Source organism: Saimiri boliviensis, chromosome 5, assembly GCF_048565385.1.
Source record: "Saimiri boliviensis isolate mSaiBol1 chromosome 5, mSaiBol1.pri, whole genome shotgun sequence".
Lineage (NCBI taxonomy): Eukaryota > Metazoa > Chordata > Mammalia > Primates > Cebidae > Saimiri > Saimiri boliviensis.
This window is the reverse complement of record NC_133453.1, coordinates 90,838,392-90,860,882: the sequence shown is the minus strand read 5'-3', so window position 1 is coordinate 90,860,882 and position 22,491 is coordinate 90,838,392. Positions and strand designations below refer to the sequence as shown.

The 22,491-nt window shown below is 37.8% G+C and overlaps 1 protein-coding gene across 11 annotated transcripts in view; it reads left to right on the top strand.

The window, feature by feature from the left end:
* MBD5 (methyl-CpG binding domain protein 5) overlaps positions 1–22,491 on the top strand; it is a 478,342-nt gene that overhangs the window by 202,409 nt on the left and 253,442 nt on the right. For 7 of the 11 annotated variants that reach the window (XM_074399716.1, XM_074399715.1, XM_074399721.1 and 4 more), the window contains one exon: positions 15,637–15,784. The exons of 2 other annotated variants lie outside the window; for them this stretch is intronic. The gene's annotated coding sequence lies outside the window, so the exon portion shown is untranslated. Of the gene's footprint in view, positions 1–10,256; positions 10,314–11,916; positions 12,017–15,636; positions 15,785–22,491 lie in introns of all 11 variants that reach the window. 2 more of the 11 variants (XM_074399718.1, XM_074399712.1) reach the window with 2 other exon arrangements.

Here is a 22,491-nt window from a genome sequence, read left to right as displayed (position 1 = left end):
TCGTGTGCACGTGTCCTTGTAGTAGAACGATTTATAATCCTTTGGATATATACCCAGTAATGGGATTGCTGGGTCAAATGGGATTTCTATTTTTAGGTCCTTGAGGAATCGCCACACTGTCTTCCACAATGGTTGAATTAATTTACATTCCCACCAACAGTGTAAAAGTGTTCCTATTTCTCTACATCCTCTCCAGCATCTGTTGTTTCCCGATTTTTTAATGATCGCCATTCTAACTGGTGTGAGATGGTATCTCAATGTGGTTTTGATTTGCATTTCTCTGATGACCAGTGATGAGCATTTTTTCATATGTTTGTTGGCCTCCTGTATGTCTTCTTTTGTAAAGTATCTGTTCATATCCTTCGCCCATTTTTGAATGGGCTTGTTTGTTTTTTTCTTGTAGATCTGCTTTAGTTCTTTGTAAATTCTGGATATCAGCCCCTTGTCAGATGGGTAGGCTGCAAAAATTTTTTCCCATTCTGTTGGTTGCCGATTCACTCTACTGACTGTTTCTTTTGCCGTGCAGAAGCTGTGGAGTTTGATTAGGTCCCATTTGTCTATTTTGGCTTTTGTTGCCATTGCTTTTGGCATTTTGGTCATGAAGTCCTTGCCTACACCTATGTCCTGAATGGTTTTGCCTAGATTTTCTTCTAAGGTTTTTATGGTATTAGGTCTGATGTTTAAGTCTTTAATCCATCTGGAGTTAATTTTGGTGTAAGGTGTCAGGAAGGGGTCCTGTTTCTGGTTTCTGCACATGGCTAGCCAGTTTTCCCAACACCATTTATTAAACAGGGAGTCCTTTCCCCATTGCTTGTTTTTGTCAGGTTTGTCGAAGATCAGATGGTTGTGGGTATGTTGTATTTCCTCTGAAGCCTCTGTTCTGTTCCATTGGTCTATATCTCTGTTTTGGTACCAGTACCACACTGTTTTGATTACTGTAGCCTTGTAGTATAGTTTGAAGTCCGGTAGTGTGATGCCTCCTGCTTTGTTCTTTTTGCTTAGAATTGACTTGGCTATGCGGGCTCTCTTTTGGTTCCATATGAAGTTTAAGGTGTTTTTTTCCAGTTCTGTGAAGAAGGTCATTGGTAGCTTGATGGGAATAGCGTTGAATCTGTAAATTACTTTGGGCAGTATGGCCATTTTCACGATGTTGATTCTTCCTAACCATGAACATGGAATGTTTCTCCATCTGTTTGTATCCTCTCTTATTTCGTTGAGCAATGGCTTGTAGTTCTCCTTGAAGAAGTCTTTTACGTTCCTTGTTAGTTGTGTTCCTAGGTACTTTATTCTCTTTGTAGCAATTGTGAATGGCAGTTCGTTCTTGATTTGGCTCTCTTGAAGTCTATTACTGGTGTATAGGAATGCTTGTGATTTTTGCACGTTGATTTTGTATCCTGAGACTTTGCTGAAGTTGTTTATCAGTTTCAGGAGATTTTGGGCTGAGATGATGGGGTCTTCCAGATGTACAATCATGTCATCTGCAAATAGAGAAAATTTGATTTCCTCCTTTCCAATTTGGATACCCTTTATTTCTTTTTCTTGCCTGATTGCTCTGGCTAGAACTTCCAGTACTATATTGAATAGGAGTGGTGAGAGAGGGCATCCTTGTCTAGTGCCAGATTTCAAAGGGAATGCTTCCAGTTTTTGCCCATTCAGTATGATATTGGCTGTTGGTTTGTCATAAGTAGCTTTTATTGTTTTGAGATACGTTCCATCAATACCTAGATTATTGAGGGTTTTTAGCATAAAGGGTTGTTGAATTTTGTCAAAAGCCTTCTCTGCATCAATTGAGATAATCATGTGGTTTTTGTCTTTGGTTCTGTTTATGTGGTGAATTACGTTTATGGACTTGTGTATGTTGAACCAGCCTTGCATCCCCGGGATGAATCCTACTTGATCATGGTGGATGAGCTTTTTGATATGCTGTTGCAATCGGTTTGCCAATATTTTATTGAAGATTTTTGCATCTATGTTCATCATGGATATTGGCCTGAAATTTTCTTTTCTTGTTGAGTCTCTGCCGGGTTTTGGTATCAGGATGATGTTTGTCTCGTAAAATGATTTGGGAAGGATTCCCTCTTTTTGGATTGTCTGGAATAGTTTCAGAAGGAATGGTATCAGCTCCTCTTTGTATGTCTGGTAGAATTCAGCTGTGAACCCATCTGGACCTGGGCTTTTTTTGGGTGGTAGGCTCTTTATTGCTGCCTCGACTTCAGACCATGTTATTGGTCTATTCAGGGTTTCGTCTTCTTCCAGGTTTAGGCTTGGGAGGATGCAGGTGTCCAGGAATTTATCCATTTCTTCCAGGTTTACTAGTTTATGTGCATAGAGTTGTTTGTAATAATCTCTGATGATGGTTTGGATTTCTGTGGAATCTGTGGTGATATCCCCTTTATCGTTTTTTATTGCATCAATTTGGTTATTCTCTCTTTTCTTTTTTATTAATCTGGCTAGTGGTCTGTCTATTTTGTTGATCTTTTCAAAAAACCAGCTCCTGTATTTATTGATTTTTTGAAGAGTTTTTTGTGTCTCTATTTCCTTCAGTTCTACTCTGATCTTAGTTATCTCCTGTCCTCTGCTAGGTTTTGAGTTTTTTTGATCTTGCTCCTATAGCTCTTTCAATTTTGATGATAGGGTGTCAATTTTCGATCTCTCCTTTCTTCTCATGTGGGCACTCATTGCTATATATTTTCCTCTAGAGACTGCTTTAAATGTGTCCCAGAGATTCTGGTATGTTGTGTCTTCGTTCTCATTGGTTTCGAAGAACATCTTTATTTCTGCCTTCATTTCGTTGTTTATCCAGTCAACATTCAAGAGCAAGTTGTTCAGTTTCCATGAAGCTGTGCGGTTCTGAGTTAGTTTCTGCATTCTGAGTTCTAACTCGATTGCACTGTGGTCTGAGAGACTGTTTGTTATGATTTCTGTTCTTTTGCGTTTGCTGAGGAGTGATTTATTGCCAATTATGTGGTCAATTTTAGAGTAGGTGTGATGTGGTGCTGAGAAAAATGTATATTCTGTGGATTTGGGGTGGAGAGTTCTGTAAATGTCTATTAGGTTTGCTTGTTCCAGGTCTGTATTCAGGTCCTGGATATCCTTGTTGATTTTCTGTCTGGATGATCTGTCTAATATTGACAATGGGGTGTTAAAGTCTCCCACTATTATTGTGTGGGAGTCTAAGTCTCTTTGTAAGTCATTAAGAACTTGCCTTATGTATCTGGGTGCTCCTGTATTGGGTGCGTATATATTTAGTATCGTTAGCTCTTCTTGTTGCAGTGATCCTTTTACCATTATAATGTCCTTCTTTGTCTCTTTTGATCTTTGCTGCTTTAAAGTCTATTTTATCAGAGATGAGAATTGCAACTCCTGCCTTTTTTTGCTCTCCATTTGCTTGATAGATCTTCCTCCATCCCTTTATTTTGAGCCTTTGTGTATCCTTGCATGTAAGATGGGTTTCCTGGATACAGCACACTGATGGGTTTTGGCTTTTTATCCAATTTGCCAGTCTGTGTCTTTTGATTGAGGCATTTAGTCCATTGACATTTAGGGATAGTATTGTTATGTGTGAATTTGATACTGTCATTTTGATGCTACCTGGCTGTTTTGTTGGTTAGTTGATGCAGCTTCTTGATTGTGTTGATGCTCTTTTACCATTTGGTGTGTTTTTGGAGTGGCTGGTACTGGTTGTTCCTTTATATGTGTAGAGCCTCTTTCAGGAGTTCTTGTAGAGCAGGTTTGGTGGTGATGAAATCTCTGAGTGCTTGCTTGTTCACAAAGGATTTTATTTTTCCTTCACTTATGAAGCTTAGTTTGGCTGGATAGGAGATTCTGGGTTGAAAGTTCTTTTCTTTAAGGATGTTGAATATTGGCCCCCAATCTCTTCTGGCTTGTAGGGTTTCTGCTGAGAGATCTGCTGTGAGTCTAATGGGCTTCCCTTTGTGGGTAACCCGACCTTTCTCTCTGGCTGCCCTTAGCATTTTCTCTTTCATTTCAACCCTGGTGAATCTGACGATTATGTGCCTTGGGGTTGCTCTTCTTGAGGAATATCTTTGTGGTGTTCTCTGTATTTCCTGGATTTGAATATTGGTCTGCCTTGCTAGGTTGGGGAAGTTTTCCTGGATAATATCCTGAAGAGTATTTCCAGCTTGGATTCATTCTCTTCATCACATTCAGGTACACCTATCAGACGTAGATTAGGTCTTTTCACATAGTCCCACATTTCTTGAAGATTTTGTTCATTCCTTTTTGTGCTTTTTTCTCTGTTCTTGCCTTCTCTTTTTATTTCATTGAGTTGATCTTCGACCTCTGATATCCTTTCTTCTGCTTGGTCAAATCGGCTGTTGAAGCTTGTGCATGCTTCACGAAGTTCTCGTGTTGCGTTTTTCAGCTCCATCAATTCACTTATACTCCTCTCTATGCTGTCCATTCTCGTCAGCAGTTCGTCCAATCTTTTTTCAAGGTTCCTTTGTTCTTTGCGTTCAATTAGAACATGTTCTTTTAGCTCACTGTAGTTTCTTACTACCCACCTTCTGAAGTCTGATTCTTTCATTTCATCACCCTCCTTATCCATCCGGTCTGGTTCCCTTGCTGGTGAGGAGTTGTGATCTCTTTTAGGAGGAGAGGTGTTCTGGTTTCGGGAGTTTTCATCCTTTTTGCGCTGGTTTCTTCCCATTTTTGTGGGTTTATCCACCTGTTGTCTGTCTCTGTCCCAGGGAGTTGGAGCTTTATGAGTTTCCGTTGCACTCTCTCATTTTGTTTTATTGAGTTGATCTTCAGTCTCTGATATCCTTTTGTCTGCTGGATCATTTCAGCTATTGAAACTTGTGTATGCTTTGCAAAGTTCTCATACTGTGGTTTTCAGCTCCATCAAGTTGTTTTTGTTCTTCTCTAAGCTGGTTAATCTAGTTAGTATTTTGTCTAACCTTTTTTCAAGGTTTTTAATACTTTGCATTGGTTTAGAACAGGCATCCCCAAACTGCGGCCCTCTGAGGCCATTTATCCAGCCCCCCACTACACTTCAGGAAGGGACATCTCTTTCATTGGTGGTCAGTGAAAGGAGCACAATATGTGGCGGCCCTCCAACGGTCTGAGGGACAGTGAACTGTCCTGCTGTGTAAAAAGTTTGGGGACGCCTGGTTTAGAACATGTTCCTCTAGTTCAGAGAAGTTTGTTATTACCCACCTTCTGAAGCCTGCTTCTGTCAATTCATCAAAATCATTCTCCATCCTGTTTTTTTCCCTTGCTGGTGAGGAGTTGTGATCCTTTGGAGGAGGAGCGACTTTCTGGTTTTTGGTGATTTCATCCTTTTTGCACTGGTTTCTTTTCATCTTTGTGGATTTATCTATCTTTTGTCTTTGAAGTTGGTGATTTCAGACGGAGTCTATGAGTGGACATCCGTTCTTTTGATGTTGAAGCTATTTCTTTAACTTCTTTCATTTTTGTTCTAACAGTTAGGCCCCTCTGCTGTAGGACTGCTGGAGGTCCACTCCAGACCTTGCTTTCTTGGGTATCACCTGCAGGGGCTGCAGAACAGCAAGGATTGCTGCCTGTTCTTTCCTCCGGTAGCTTTGTCCCAGAAGGGTACCCGCTAGATGTCACCCAGAGCTCTCCTATACAAGACGTCTTTTTGGTTATGTGGGAGTCAGGGAGCCACTTGAAGAGGTAGTCTATCCCTTATCGGAGCTCAAGTGCTATGCTGGGAGCTCCGTTGCTCCCTTTACAGCTGCTGGACAGGTACATTTAAGTCTGCTGCAGCAGAACTCACAATCACCCCTGTTCCCACGTGCTCTGTCCCAGGAAGGTGGGGTCTTATTTATAAGTCCCTGACATGCTGCTGTCTGGTTTTCAGAGATGTCCCACCCAGCAAAGAGGGAGTCTAGTCACAGTCTGCCTGCAGAGGGACTGCTGAGCTGCCACACACTAGTCTAGCTGCTGTGTAAACTTCCCCTGGCTTTTATTTACACAAGTAAGGTTAGAACCACCTCGGCAATGGTGGACGCCCTTCCCCACTCTGAGCTTGATTGTCCTGCATCAAGCTCAAACTGATGTGCTGGCTGCAAACTCTCAAGCCAGAGGGTTTCAGTTTGCTGGTCTTTGTGAGAGGTGGGACCCACCAGGCTGTATCACTTGGCTCCCTGCCTTCAGCTCCCTCTCTTTCTGGGGAGTGGGAAGCTCTGTCTTGCAGGCGCTCCAGGCACCAGCCAAAACGGCTGCCCAGATTTGCACTGACAACCCACATCGCTGGCCAGAACAGCTGCTCAGACCTGTGCTGGTAGCTCATGGCATTTGTCGGCCCAGCGGGCATCTCCTGGTCTGTGAGTTGTAAATACCATGGGAGAAGCACAGTATCTAACTGGAGTGCCGGAGGGGACTCCAGGACAAAAGTTCCTGTTGGCCTCCGTTGGGTAGAAGGAGAGTCCTCCAGCCAGTTGCACTTCCTGGGTGAGGCAGCGCCCCGCCCTGCCTCAGTTTGTTCTCCTTGGACTACACCCACTGTCCAACTAGTCCCATTGAGATGAACCTGGTACCTCCGTTGGAAATGTGGAGATCACTTGCCTTCTGCGTCGCTCTTACTGGGAACTGCGCTCCAGAGCTCTTCCTATTCAGCGTTCTTGGTGACAGTCCTCCACACTCTCTTTTATTCATCTGTTGATGGACACTTATTGTTCCTTCCAAATTTGGGCTATTTGGAACAATGCTGCAATAAACATGGGATGCAGATATCTTTTAGATATGCTGATTTCCTTTCTTTTGGGTATATATGCAGCAGTAAGATTACTAAGTCATATGGTAGCTCTATTTTTAGTTTTTTGAGGAACCTCTAAATGGTTCTACATAGCGCTTGTACTGATTTACATTCCTACCAACAGTGTAAGGGGGTTCCCTTTTCTACACATCCTTGCCAGCATTTGTTACTGCCTTTGTTTTGGCTAAAAGCCATTTTAACTCAGGTAAGGTGATATCTTATTGTAGTTCGAATTTGCTTTTCTCTTATTATCAGTGATGTTGAGCACTTTTTCATATACCTGTATGCCATTTACATGGCTTGTTTTGAGAAATTTCTACTCAAATTTTTTGCCCATCTTTTAATTAGATCATTAGATTTTTTTCCTATTGAGTTGAGCTCCTTGTATATTCTGGTTATTAATCTCTTGTCAGATGGGTAGTTTGCAAATATTTTCCCTGATTCTGTGTGTTGTCTCTTCACTTTCTTCTTTCCTTTGCTGTACAGAAACTTCTTAACTTGATATGATCCTATCTGTCTATTTTTGTTTTGATTGCCTGTGCTTGTAAAATATTACTCAATAAATTTTTGTTCAGACCAATGTCTTCGAGATTTTCCCCAGTGTTTTCTTGCAATAGTTTCATAGTTTGAGGTCTCAGATTTAAGTCTTTAATGTATTTCTATTTGATTTTTCTATATGGCTTGAAATAATGATCTAATTTCATTCTCTGCTTTCACTTTCACCAGCACCATCTATTGAAGAGACTATCTTTTCCCCAGTGTATGTTCTTGACACTTAATGAAAATGAGTTTACCATAGGTGTGTGGATTTGTTTTGGGGTTCTCTATTGTGTTCCATTGGTCTATATGTGTGTTTTTATGCCAGTACCGTGCTGTTTTAGTTACTATAGCTGTGTAGTATAATTTGAAGTCAGGTAATGAGATTTCCTCAGTTTTGTTCTTTTTGCTTAGAATAGCTTTGGCTATTTTGAGTTTTTTTGTGGTTCCATATAAATTTTACGACATTTTTATGTGTGTGTTTGAAGAATCTCATTGATATTTTTTATAGGGATAGCACTGAATCTGTAAATCGCGTTGGTTAGTATGGATATTTTAATAATGTTGATTCTTCCAATCCATGGACATGGAGTATCTTTCTGGTATTTTGTGTGTGTGTGTGTGTGTGTGTGTGTGTGTGTGTGTGTGTGTCTTCTTCAATTTCTTTCATGAGTATTTTATAATTGTCATCATAGAGATCTTTCACTTCTTTCATTAAATTAATTCCTAGGTATGTATCTGTGACTACTGTAGATAGTGTTCCTTTTCTTAATTTGTTTTTAAGATTATTCACTGTTGCATATAGAACTGCTGCTTTTTACGTGGATTTTATATCCTGCAACTTTACTAAATTTGTTTATCAGTTTGAATAGGTTGTGTGTGTGTGTGTGTGTGTGTGTGTGTGTGTATGTGTGTATGCGTATGTGTGGAATCTTTTAAGTTTTTTCAAATGTAATATTATGTCATCTGCAAACAAGAATAACTTGACTTCATTCCTTCCAATTTAGATGCCCTTTATTTATTTATTTATTTATTTTTGTCTGATTTTTCTACCTAGAACTTCCAGTACTATGTTGAATAACAGTGGTAAAAGTGGACATCCTTTTCGTCTTCCAGATCTTATAAAAAAGGCTTTCAATTTTCCACATTTAATATGACGCTAGCTCCGAGTCTGTCGTATGTAGTTTTTATGAGGTTAATGTGTATTCTATATCCAGTTTCTAAGAGATTTATCCTAAAGGGATGTTGAAATTTATCAAATGCTTTTTCACCTTCAATTGAAGTGATCCTGGTTTTTGTCCTTTATTCTGTTGATATGATATATCATATTGATTAATTTGCATATGTTGAGCCGTCCTTGTATCCCAGGATAAATTCCACCTGTTTATGATGGATAATCTTTCTAATGTACTATTGAATTTGGTTTGCTAGTATTTTGTTGAGGATTTGTGCATCAATATTCATCAGAAAGTTGACTTGTAGTTTCCTTTATTGGATGTGTATTTGTCTATTTTTAGTATAAAGATAATACTGGACTCATAGAATGAGTTTGGAAGTATTTCCTTTTTTGTTTTTTTATAGTAGTTTGAGTAGTTACTGGTATTCATTTTTTGAATAATTAGTAGAATTCACCAGTGAAGCCATCAGTTTCTGGGCTTTTCTTTACTGGGTCTTTTTAGTACAGCTTCAGTCTCATTACTTGTTACTGGTTTGTTCAGGTTTTGCATTTCTTAATGGTTTAATCTTGGTTGGTCGTATTTTTCTAGGACTTTTTCCATTTCTTCTAGATTTTCCAATTTATTGGCATATGGTTGGTCATAGCAGCGATTAATGACCATTTGAATTTCTGTGGTATCATTAGTAATGTCTCCATCATCATCTCTGATTTTATTTAAATGGATCCTCTCTCTTTTTTTTCCTATTCTGGCCAAAAGTTTGTTAATTTTGCTTAACTTTTCAAAAAACTAATTTGTTTTCTTTGTTTCAATTTTATTTATTTCTGCTCCAATCTTTGTTATTTCTTTCCTTTACTTATTTTGGGTTTGGTTTGGTCTTGCTTTTCTAGTTTTTAAAGATGCATCTTTAGTTTGTTTATTTGAATTTTTCTTCTTTTTTGATATAGGCACTTATATTAACCTTCCTCTGAGTACTACTTTTGCTGTATTTCATAGGTTTTGCTTATTGTCTTTCCATTATTATTTGTTTTAATAAATGTTTCAATTTCCTTTTTAATTTCTTCATTGACTCACTGGTCATTCAGGAGCATATTGTTTAATTTCCATGTATTTATATAGTTTCCAAAACTACTCTTGTTATTGAATACTAGTTTTATTCCATTTTGGTCAGAGAAGATGCTTGACATTATTTCAGTTTTTTAAATGTTTGAAGATTTGTTTTGTGACCTAAAGCCTTCCCTTGAGACGGGTTTCTCAGGATCTTCCCTTGAGAATCATCCATGTGCTGAGGTAAAAAAAAAAAAAACGTGTATTCTGCAGCCATTGGATGAAGTGTTCTGTAAATATCTATTAGGTCTGTTTGGACTCTAGTGTAGATTGTCCAATATTGCTTTGTTGATTTTCCATCTGGACAATCTGTCTGATGCTGAAAGTGTGGGGATAAAGCTTCTAGCTATTATTGTATTGGGGCTTATCTCTCTCTTTAATAATATTCACTTTATAAATCTGGGTGCTTCAGTGTTGGGTGCATATGTACTTAAATTTATTTTGTTTTGTTTTTTGCTGAATTGACCCCTTTATCATAATACAGTGACTTTTTTTATATTTACTCTCTTGTAGTTTTTGACTAGAAATCTATTTTGTCTGATAAAAGTATGAGTACTCCTGCTTTTTTGGTTTCTATTTGCATGGAATATTTTTTCCATCCCACTAATTTTAGTCTATATGTGTATTTATATGTAAAGTGTATTTCTTGAAGGCAACAGATCACTGTGTCTTTTTTCTTTTTTTAATCCATTCAGCAACTCAATGTCTTTTCATTGAAGAAGTGAGTCGACTTACGTTCAGTGTCTTAATTGGTAAGCAAGGACTTACTCCTGCCATTTTGTTATTTGTTTTCTGGTTATTTTGTGATTGTCTTTCTTACCTTCCTGTCTTCCCTTTAGTGAAGGTGATTTTCTTGCCTCTTACTTTTTATGTTTTATGTATTAGTTGTGTTGTATGTTTGGGGTTTGAAGTTACCATGAGGTTTGCAAGTACTATCTTATAACCCATTATTTTAAGCCGATAACAACTTAACACTGTTTGCATAAACAAACAAACAAAAAGAAAACTAACAAAAACTCTATGCCTTAACTTTATCCCCCTGTTTTTTGACTTTTATTGTTTTCTTTTTTTTTTTTTTTTTTTTTTTTTCTAAAGTTCTGGCATACATGTACATATCATGCAGGATTGTTACATAGATATACGCATGCCATGGTGGTTTGCTGCATCCATTCCCTCCATCACCTATGTTAGGTATTTCTCCCAATGTTATTCCTCCCCAATCCTCCCACCCCCTACTATCCCTCTCGTAGCCCCCTAGGCCCCAACAGACCCCAGTGTGTATTTTATTATATTGTCTTTGTCTTTAAAACTTGTTATGGTTATTTTTTATTGGTTCATTGTTTAGTCTTTCTATTTAAGATAGGAGTAGTCTACATACCACAGTTACAGTGTTATAATATTCTATGTTTTCCAAAGTACTTGCTATTGTCGATGAGTTTTGCACTTTCAGATGATTTATTGCTTATTAATGTCCTTTTCTTTCTGATCTAAGTACTCTTTAGCATTTCTTGCAGAAAAGTCTGGTGTTGATAAAATCCCTCAATTTTTGTTTGTCTTGGAAAGCCTATATTTCTTATTCATGTTTGAAGGATATTTTCACCAAATATACAATTCTAGTGTAAAAGATTTTTTCCTTCAGCACTTTAAATATGTCATGCCATTCTCTCCTGGCCTGTGAGGTTTGCACTGAAAATTTTGCTGTCAGACGTATTGGAGCTCCATTGTATATTATTTCTTTTTTTCTTGCTGCTTAGGATCCTTTCCTTATCCTTGACCTTTGGGAGTTTGATTATTAAATGCTTGGCGTAGTCTTCCAGTTAATTCTGCATGGTGTTCTATAAGCTTCTTGTACTTGGATATTGATATCTTTTATAGGTTTCAGAAGTTCTCTGTTATTATTTATTTGAGTAAACTTTCTGCCCCTATATCTCCCTCTGCCTTTTCTTTAAGGTCAATAACTCTTACATGTTCCCTTTTGAGGCTATTTTCTAGCCTTTTTCGCTTCATTGTTTTTCTCCTCCTCCTCCTCCTCCTCCTGCTGCTGCTGCTGCTGCTGCTGCTTCATCATCGTCTTTTCTGTGTGTTTCAAATGGCCTATCTTCAAGCTCACTAATTCTCTATTCCACTTGATCAAGTCTTCTATTAAAGGACTTTGATGCATTTTTCAGTATAGCAATTGCATTTTCAGCTCCAGAGTTTCTGATTGATTCTTTTTAATTCTTTCCATTTCTTTGTTAAATTAATTGGATAGAATTCTGAATTACTTCTCTCTGTTGTCTTGAATTTCTTTGACTTTCATCAATGTAGCTATTTTGAATTTTCTGTCTAAAAAGTCACATATCTCTGTTTCTCCAGGATTGGTCCTTGGTGCCTTATTTATTTCATTTGGTGAGGTAATGTTTTCCTGGATGATGTTGATGCCAGTAGATGTTCTTTGATGTCTGGGCATTTAAGGGTAAGGTATTTATTGTAGTCTTCACCGTCTAGACTTATTTGTAGCTTTCCTTCTTGGGAAGGCTTTCCAGATATTCAAAAGGACTTTATTGTTGTAATCTAAATGTTGTGATCTAAGCTATATCTACTTTAGGGGCACCCCAAGCCTGATAATGCTATAGTTTTTGCAGACTCATAATGGTACTGCTTTGATGGCCCTGAACAAGATCCAGAAGGATTCTCTGGATTACTAAGCATAGACTCTTGCCTTCTTTCTTCACATTCTCCAAATGAATGGAATCTATCTGCCCTTATCCCTCTCTCTGTGTCTCTCTATATTCTTGGCCATCTGGAGCTGGGAATATTGTGACATAAGCACCTCTGTGACCATCACTACTAGGACTGTATTGGGCCAAACCTGAAGCCAGCATAATACTGGGTCTCACCTGAGGCTTGCTGTAGCTTCAGCCTATGTTTACTCAAGTCTTTGGGGCTCTGCAATCAGCAGATGACAAAGCCAGCCATGTCTGTATCCTTTTCTTCAGAGTGGCAGGTTCCCCTAGACCCTGGGCGTGTCCAGAGGTGCCATCCAGGAGCCAGGGACTAGAGTAAAAAATCTTAGAGGTCTACCTGGTGTTCTATCGTACTGCAACTGAGCTGGCACTGAACTTACAAGATTTAGTGCTCCACACTCTTGCCTTACCTTTTTAAAGGAAGAGGAGCCTCACCCTGTGGCTACCACCACCACATCTCCATGGGGAGTACTGTACCGCTGATGTTCCCTTAAGGCCCAGGGGTTCTTCAGTCAGCTTGTGTTTAATGCTGCCTGGCCTGAGACTCACACTTTAGGGGAGTGGGCTCTCCTCTGACCCAAGGCAAGTCCAGAAATATCATTCAATAGCCAAGTCCTGGAACCTGAGACCCCAAGAACCTGCTTGGTGCTCTAACCCTTGTGACTGAGCTGGTACCTAAGGTGCAAGACAAAGTTCTCTTTGCTTTTCCCTTTGATTTTCTCAAGTAAAAGGAGTCTCACCCTGTACCCGCCAGAGCTAGGAATGTGCTTAGTTTCACCTGAAGCCAGCAAGTCTCAGAGTCTCACTCAAGGCCCTCAGTGTAGTACCTGGGTATCACTGCTGGTTATTGAGGGTCCAAGGTCTCTTCAGTTAACAGGTGATGAATGCTAGCACTGGGTTTTTCTCTTCAAGGCTGCAGGTTGCCTTCTGGCCAGGGTGTAACTAGAAATGTGATTCAGTGGCAGGGTCTGGAAAGGGGGCTTCATAACTCTGACTGGTGCCCTACCATGTTGTGGCTGAGCTGGTATTCAAGTTGCCAGACAGAGTCCTCTTTACTCTTCCTTCTCTCCTCAAGTGGAGTGAATGGGCTTTTGGATCCACCAGCTGTACAGCCTGATGTTAGCAGGAAGTGATACCAGCACTCCTTTCCTTACCTTGACTGGCGGTGTCTCAGTAAGTCGCATGCCCCCCCCCCCAGTCCACTGTTTCTGGCCCAAGTTCAACACTAGCACTTGCCTTGAAATTGTGGTCCTTGTGGCCTAGCCTGCCCTTCCGGTTTATTTTGGGTCCCAGAGCACTTTAGCCGGCACTGGTGAGATTTGCAGGAACTGATGTTTGAACCACTGGGATTGGCAATTCCCTTCTGGCTCAGCAGGCCTGGTTAAAACGCTCTCTTTGTGGGTGGACATCAGCTGCGTTTGGTCTACATTTGTTTTCTGTTATAATAGGGAAGCACTGAGCTCAGTGCCTCATAAATGCTACAATCTCCCTCTCTTCAGCACCCAAACACCCTCCACACCATGCCTCTGCTGCTGTGGGAGAGGTGGCATGAGCTATTTAAGACTGTTTTTCCTACCTGTTTAGTACCTCATTTAATGATATGAAGTTAAAGCCAGGTACTGTGGTGCTTACCTGATTTTTGGGTCTTATGAAGGTGCTTTTCTGTGTGTGTAGATAGTTGTTGAATTGGTGTCCTTGCTTGGGGGGACAATCAGTGGAGATTTCTATTCTGCCGTCTTGCTCTACCCCTAGTTATAGTCTTTTAAAAAAATCTCACTTATAATGAACATATATTTTTCTGCAAGGCTATTAACATATTTGACTTCAGGGTGCTTTCCCAGACCTCTTGGACAACAGGGGAGAGGGTAAGGAAATGTTGCATAATTATAGGACATGTACTTTATTACCTTAAAAATACCAAAACTGCTTAATTCCAAAAGACATCTGGCTTCACAGGGATTGTGGGGCTGCATAGTATCTGGGAATCATAAATACCGTGAATGGAAATGAAGCAGGTATGTATTTAGAGAATGAGGGCCAATGGTAAAGGGGGTAAAAGTTGGAGGGAGAGGTTTTTTAGCTAGAATGGTGAGAGAAACCTCTTTGGAAAGTGATATTTGAGTATATTCCAGAAACATTCCAGGAGTGCTCAAGGAAAAAGAGTGTTTTAGTCAGTGGGAACAGTCATGTGATTATCTAAAGAGACATTCCAATCTGGGAGAAGACCAAGGTCAGACTTAAATCAGGAGTGTGTTTAGCATGTTTAAAGTAGAACATGAAGGCCACTAAGGCTATAGAATACCACACAAGAGAAAGAGTGATCAGATAGTCTTTCAGAAAGGGTAACCAGGATCCAAGTCCTCACCTTAGATGTTGTGGAAGGTCTTTGGGGGATTTTGAACAAGGGAGTCTTAAATTCATTTTTATTTTTTAAAATGTCATTCTGTTGCTCTGCAGATAATTTTTAAAAATGACTCTTTTGTTATGTGGATAGTACACGGTTACGGTGGTGAGGATTGGAAAAGATAAGTGATCATGACAATGGGTGAAACTCAGAAATTTAATGATGTATGGTCATAAAGATACTTTTTTTTTTTTCTTCAAGAAAGGGTCTTGCTGTTACCTAGTTGGAGTGCAATGCCATGATTGTAGTGCATTGCAGCCTTGACCTCCTGGGCTCAAGTGATCCTCCAGGTTGAGCCTGCTGAGTAGCTGGACTACAGGCATACAACACCATGTCTGACTTTTTTTTCTTGTAGAGACATAGTCTCACTATGTTGCCAATACTGTATACTTTTTAATAAAATAATGTCCTAATTATATTTTAACAAAATAATATCTTTTAGGTATCTGTTGAGCAAATGATGTGCTATGAATAAATAATCTAAATATTATGTTCTCATGCTTTTCTGTTTTTGTTCTAGATTTTTCTTTATGTATTAGGGCTAAGAAATCAGCTTGATCATTATAGTATTCTTGCCTGTCTATCCTCTTTTTTCTCAGAGAGAGAAAGAGCCCCTTCTAGGGGAAAGAGCTCCCAAACTTGGGGTAAAAAAAACTGTTTTCCCATGGCAGCTCTGCCCCTAACTAACTGTAACATTGTTTATTTAACCTCTTTTGATTTTGGTTTTCTGTACTGTAAAGTAGATTGAATTACCTGATTGATAGAGCTCTTTTTGAATCTTCGGTCTTAAAGTTAGCAAGTCCTTTCTGTTAGATTCTAAAATTCTGTGATTCTAAATGAGACTGCATAAAAATTTCAGAACTTCCTTAATATGAATGTAAAAGAATATAGAATAACTGGATGCGTTCAAAATTGGTAAATTCACCCTGGTATCCTTTTTAACAGGACCAAGGAGATAAATACCAGAAATCAAGAGCACAGACTATTTTTCTTCATCAATCCATAGAGCCCTAATACTTCTCTAGTTCCATCAAACACAGAGGAATGACCACCATGACAGATGGCAACAGAGGATGTCAACAATTTTTTGGAGGCAAGCAATGAAATATTTCTACTATGAGTTTTCTGTTATTAATTATGTAGAAACAAATAGAATTATATTGGGTTTTAATTGAAAATGGGAAGTATTATTTACCATCGAAATTTTTATGTGCATAGCTCTTTCTTTTCTTTTCTCTTTCTCTTTTAACACTATTGCATGTCAGAAATTACCTTAAGATGCATTTGCCCTTACCTCTAGAGTAACATAACAGATAGAATAAAGCTATCTTAAATCCCTAAATACAGAACAAGGACTTAAATAACAGAAATTAAGTACCTATACTTGAAAACAGGGCTTTTTTATATCTGTCTTGGATACCTATATAACTGTAAATACTAAATAAAATTGGAAATTAGAATTATTTTCTATTTATTTTAGAGTTAGTCCTACTATTTATGAATTTTATGTAGTTAAAGGTATTCCAGCATTTTTCCTTTCTTTTCTTTAACAACTAATCTAAAGTTCTCCAAAATCTTGGGAAGCCATCCTTTTACAACTCTTACAGCTTTATATTTTGTGAGAATTCTGCATCAAAACATTTGCTTGAACTTTTAGTTAATTCTATGACAACTCCTATTGCTCCTGAAAGAGCAGTTGGGCAAGGATTGTGGACCACAATGCCACCTTCAAATTTCAAATTACTTATATTACCTTTAAAAGAAAAGCTCACTTGGAAAGAAGTTGACCATATATTTTAAGTGTTTAAGGAATCTGCCTTCTTTTCTACATTCATGAAAAGTAAAGACCTAAGTAGATGAAAATAAAGTTAAATGAAAATATAAACTTTTAAAAATTTAAGTTGAATTCACTAAAATGTCACCTTTAGGGGATTTTATGTGAGGAAACTATATATATATGCTTAGAATTTTTTATTTAGTGTTAATTCAACTTATTGGCCTAAGGTCATCCATAAAAACGTGTCTGCTTTTTAAATTTCACATAAGAGGAATGCTTTCTATAAATAAAGGAGATGATAAATGTTTAAAAAGCCCAGTGTAGAGATTCTGAGTTTTCTTTCAGTAACTAGAGTCAAAATTAATTCTTGCTTTTCCGTTGGGGAAAATTTCATCTAATTACATTCAATTTATTCTGCAACTTTTTGGACAGCAAATCCTGATCGCCAAAGAAAAAGCAGCTGTGTTGCCCTTGCCTCACAATTATAACAATAGTATTATTATGCAGTCACCAGAGTTTATGGAACCATGAAGTGGTTATATCCACTGGCTGTTTTCTGGCAGAGATGCACCTAAACCTTTCTGAACTGCTGATAATGTATGCCTTCTGTTTGTAAGAATCTTCAAAGAAACAGATTCCACTGCTTCCTTCAGCAAGTCAATTTAGTATAACAGCCCTCAGAAGCAGAAAATTCTTTCTTATAACCCTGTGTGCACTTTTATTAACTGTTTCTAAAACTTACTTTCCTAGAATTGCATTTTAAATATTATTTAAATATTGTCTTAGTTTGGTATAATCCACTTAAGTATTTTTAAAAACTACTAAAAATTGACCATTGTTTAATTAGTAGAAATATTCCCATAAACCATGCTTCCTCATAAGCAGCCTACTTTTGTCCCTAGGTATCTGCAGGGGATTGATTCCAGAACCCCTTATGAATACCAAAATCCAGGGATGTTCAAGTCCCTTATATGAAATGTTGCAGTATTTGCACATAACTCACGTATATACTCCTTATACTTTAAATCATCTTGATATTACTTATGCTACCTAATACGTAAATAGTTGTTATACTTTATTTTTTTACTCTGATTATTTTTTATTGTTGTCATGTTATTTTTAAGGTCTTTTATCTGAATATATTTGGTCCAAGATTGCTTGAATTTTTAGATACAAAACCTGTAGATAGAGAAGACTGACTATACTATCAAATTTCTTTTTCTTACATATACTTTTCTAACTCATCCACATATATCTTATTTTGAGCTGCAGCTTTCTTTAACCAGTAGAATATACTGGTGGAAGATAGCTTTATTAAGAATCAAGCTCTTTGTTCTTTATTAATTTTATTTTATTTGTGACCACGTAATTAATAAGCCACAGATATTTATCATACTAATCCAAAATGCTATTTCATTTTTATTTTCCATGTTTTTAGGGAAAGTTATACTGGTAAAAACTTTTAGAGGTTAGAAAGACAGTTGAACATAAGTATGATTTATAAGAATGCTACAGGCATACCTCAGAGATATTGTTAAGTATGGTTCCAGACTATCACAATAACGCAAGCCATACATTTTTTTCCCAGTACATGTGCAAGTTATCTTTGCACTATACTTTAACCTATTCAGTATGTAATTGCATTATGTCTTTAAAAAACAATGCATATACCTTAATTTTAAAATAGTTTGCTAAGAAAAAGGGAGGTTCTTTCAGGACTTGGAGGGACAAGGTCTCATTCTCTCTTCCATGCTGGAGTGCAGTGGTACATTCTTGGCTCACTGCTGCCTCAACTTCCTGGGCTCAAGTGATTCTCCCACCTCAGCCTCCCAAGTAGCTGGGAATACAGGTATGCATCATCACACCAGGCTAATTTTTATATTTTTTGTAGAGACAGGGTTTTGCCATGTCGCCCAGGCTGGTCTTAAACCCCTAGGCTCAAGCGATCTGCCTACCGTTGCCTCCCAAAATGCTAGGATTACAGGCATAAACCATCATCCTGGCCTCCTTTTAATAGTGAAGGGTCTTGCCTGTGTGTTGGTGGTTGCTGACTAGTCAGAGTCATGGTGACCAGTCAGCAACCATCAACATCCAGGCATGACCTTTTATTATGGCTGAAGGTTGGGATGTCTGTGGCAATTTATTAAAGTAAGTCAGCAGTGGGTATTACCACATTGATTGACTTGACTTGACAAAGTAAATTGGTTTTCGATTTACTTTGACCAGGTCTGTCAGAGGATTCACTATCTATGGCAGATATAACTTTACAAAATATATTTTTTAAGTAGACTTGAAAGTCAATGGACTTTGCAAATTAGAAGAGTTGATTCATGGACTACAGAAGGAATGCTATGTTAACAAGCATAAAAACAGCATGAATCTCCTTGCATACCTTCATCACAGCTCGTGTATGTCTAGGTATACTGTAAGTGAGAAGTAATTTTTCAAGAGGAGTATTTTTTTCTGAGCAGTACATCTCAACAGCAAGCTTGTAATAGGGAAGTATGCTGCAAACAGATGTGCTGTCCTCTAGGCTTTGTTGTTTAATTTATAGAGCACAGGCAGAGTAGATTTAGCATAATTCTTAAGAGCCCTGGAATTATTTGAATGGTTAATGAACATTGACTTGAACCTAAAGTCACCAACTGCATTAGTCTCTAACAAGAGAATCAGTGGGTCCTGTGAAGTTTTGAAGTTGGACACTGACTTTTTTCTCTAGTTATGAAAATTCTAGGTGGCATCTTCTTCCAATAGAAGGTTGTTTTATCTACACTGAAAATCTGTTGTTTAGCATAGCCACCTTCATCAATGACCTTAGCTAGAGTTTCTAGATAACTTGCTGCAGCTTCTCCATCAGTACTTGCTACTTCACTTTGCACTTCTGTGTTATGTAGACAGCTTCTTTCCTTAAACCTCATGAATCAACTGGCTCTGCTAGTATCAAACTTTTCTTCTGCAGCTTCCTCACCTCTCTCAGCCTTCATAGAACTGAAGAGAGTTAGGGCCTTTCTATGGATTCAGCTTTGGCTTAAAGAAATGTTGTGGCTGGTTTGATCTATCCAGAGCACTAAAATTTGGTCTGTATCAGCAACAAGGCTGTTTTTCTTTCTTATCACTTGTGTATTCACTGGAGTAGCACTTTTAATTTGCTTCAAGAACTTTTCCTTTGCATTCATAATTTGGCTAACTATTGGGCACAAGAGGCCTGGCTTTCGGCGTGTCTTGGCTTTTGACGTCTTCCTTACTATGCTTTATTATTTCTAGGCTTTGATTTGCAGTGAGAGACATGTGACTCTTCCTTTTATGTGAACACTTAGAGACAATTATAGGTTATTACTTAGCCCACTTTCAATATTGTATTTTGGGGAATAGGGAGGCCCAAAGAGAGGGAGAGAGATGGGAAAGCAGCCAGGCAGAAGAGTATTCAGAACACCCAACATTTATCAGTTAAGCTTGCATTCTTATATTGCAGCAGTTTGTGGCACCCCAAAACAATTACAGTAGATCCATCCAAGATCACTGATCACAGATCACCGTAACAGATACCATAATGAAAAAAATTGAAATATTGTGACAGTTACCAAAATGTGACTCAGAGTTATGAAGTGAGCACATGCTGTGGGTAAAAACAGCACCGATGGACTTGCTCAATGCAGCATTGCCACAAACATTCAATTTGTGAAGCACAATAAAGCAAAACACAATAAAATGAGGTATCCCTACATATAAGGACACAAATTCACAGAACTGATTAAGGATGATTGATTAACCACAACTATGCATTCTACCAGCTGTGTGACCACGGGCAAATTATTGATTTTCTTTCACCCCCAATTCGTATATCTCTACAATTTGAGTGCTAATAATAATATAACTGTCAGGATTAAATGGAATAGATAAAATAAGCAATAAGCTTAGGTTCTTAGCATTGCCTAACATGTAATTCAATAAAAATAATTGAAAACAGGTTTCTTCATAGCAAGCTCAACTCTTAAAAAAGAATAATGAATTTGCACATTCTATTTATGCCAAACTTGTTTTACTTCATTATATTTGTTTCACCACTGGTAAATTTTGTTCACATTGAAGTGTCCAAACAAGCAGTTTAAAGTTTATGTTTAAAAATATGAAAATGTAATTTATCCAGAAACCACATTAGAAAACATTATACCAAGAGTTATTAACCTGAGTTTCACAGAAACTATGTACATTCCAAATTTTGTTTAAAAATGTAGGGTATGCATGGACTGTTCTAAAACTTTAAGTCAACCACTATTATTTGGAGAAATATTCCATTTATAAGACAGAGTGATTTGAGGAATCTTCTTGGGATTAAATCTCTTTTATGTACACATTGATCGGATGTTTATGTGGTCTGAAAAACTGATTCAATATTTCCACTAGAAAAATAAAAATAAACAGACAATTTTGTTCTATTAATTTTTCTAGGTCTGCTATAACAAATTACCATAAATTGTGTGGCTTAAAATAACAAAGGTTTATTCTCTCACAGTTCTGGAGGCTAGAAGTCCAAAAACTAAGTTGTTGGCAGAGCCTTGCTTTTTGAAGCCTGGTGGGGAGAATTTGTTCCTTTTGCTTGGCTCTGGTGTTGCCAGCAGTTTTTGGCATTTCACGGCTTATAATCTCTGTGTTCATTACCACGTGGCATTCTCCCTGTGTGTCTGTATCTCTTCTGCTCTTATAAGGATTGGATTCAGGCCTACACTAATTCAGTACCACCTCATCTTAATTACATCTATAAAGACTATATTTTCAAGTAAGTTCGCACTCATAGGTACTAAAGGTTAGGACTTGAACATATCTTTTGGGGGAACATAATTCAACCCATAACTCTCATATATATATATATATATATATATATATATATATATATATATACATGATATACATATCATATATATTCATATACATGTATGAATAGAAATTAGAAAATGAATTCCGAAAACAAATTTCTTCTGTTCAACCTGTGAAATGAGGTTATTTCACTTGTGACAAGACATGATCTATGACTAGATCTACATGTTTTGCCTAGTAGTATTTTACACCACTGTTTCCTGGACATTGACAGTTCCTTGATCATTTATTTTTCCATCAGCTCTCTAGCTTTATTTGTTAAAATTTGAAGCAATAGCTATCATTTTGCTTGTTTGTTTACTTGACTTCAGAGTTCAAACAATAGGTGTACAGATTCAAGATCACAGGATACCTACTACATGCATCAACAAATGAAATGCCCTATGACTTTAGAGATGGTATAGCATTTATATTTATAATCATACTAATAGTTATACTTTGTAAATGAACTTAGGTAAGATTTCCTTTGCCATATTTGTTTAAACCAGGGCCACCTTTTATTATTATGGCTACAAAATTAAGAAACATTGTTGACATTTCAAAATGAACAAGTTTTTTTTAATTTACACACACACACATATTCTTTCCTTTTAAGATAGAGTCTCTGTGTTTTTTGAGATATATATATTCTTTTTGTGTGTGTGAGATAGGGTCTTGCATTATAGCCCAGGCTGGAGTGCAGTGGCATGAATGTGGCTCATTGCAGCCTCAGCCTCCTGGCTTCAAGCAGTCCTCCCATGTCAGCTTCCTGAGTAGCCGGGACCACAGCTGCACACCACCAAGCCCAGCTAATTTTTTGATCTTTTGTAGAAACAGAGTCTTGCCATGTTGCCCAGGCTGGTCTGGAACTCCTGGGTTCAAGCAGTCCTCCCATTTTAGCCACCCAAAATGCTGGGATTATAAGCAGGAGCCACCACACCCAACCTCATTATGAATTGTTAACATTAATTCGCCTGCTTATTCTAGTAAAGCTTATTCTAGTGAAGTCTTTCTAATCATTATTACATTTTTAGAATTACATCTTCTTTTTGGTCATGTCCCATATAGTATTCAGGCAGTTGTCACAGATATTCTATGTAATACAACTTACATAGAACTAACTATTCTTTAGAAATTTCTGTTTCTTCAAGTTCACTGGCTGGTTTCTC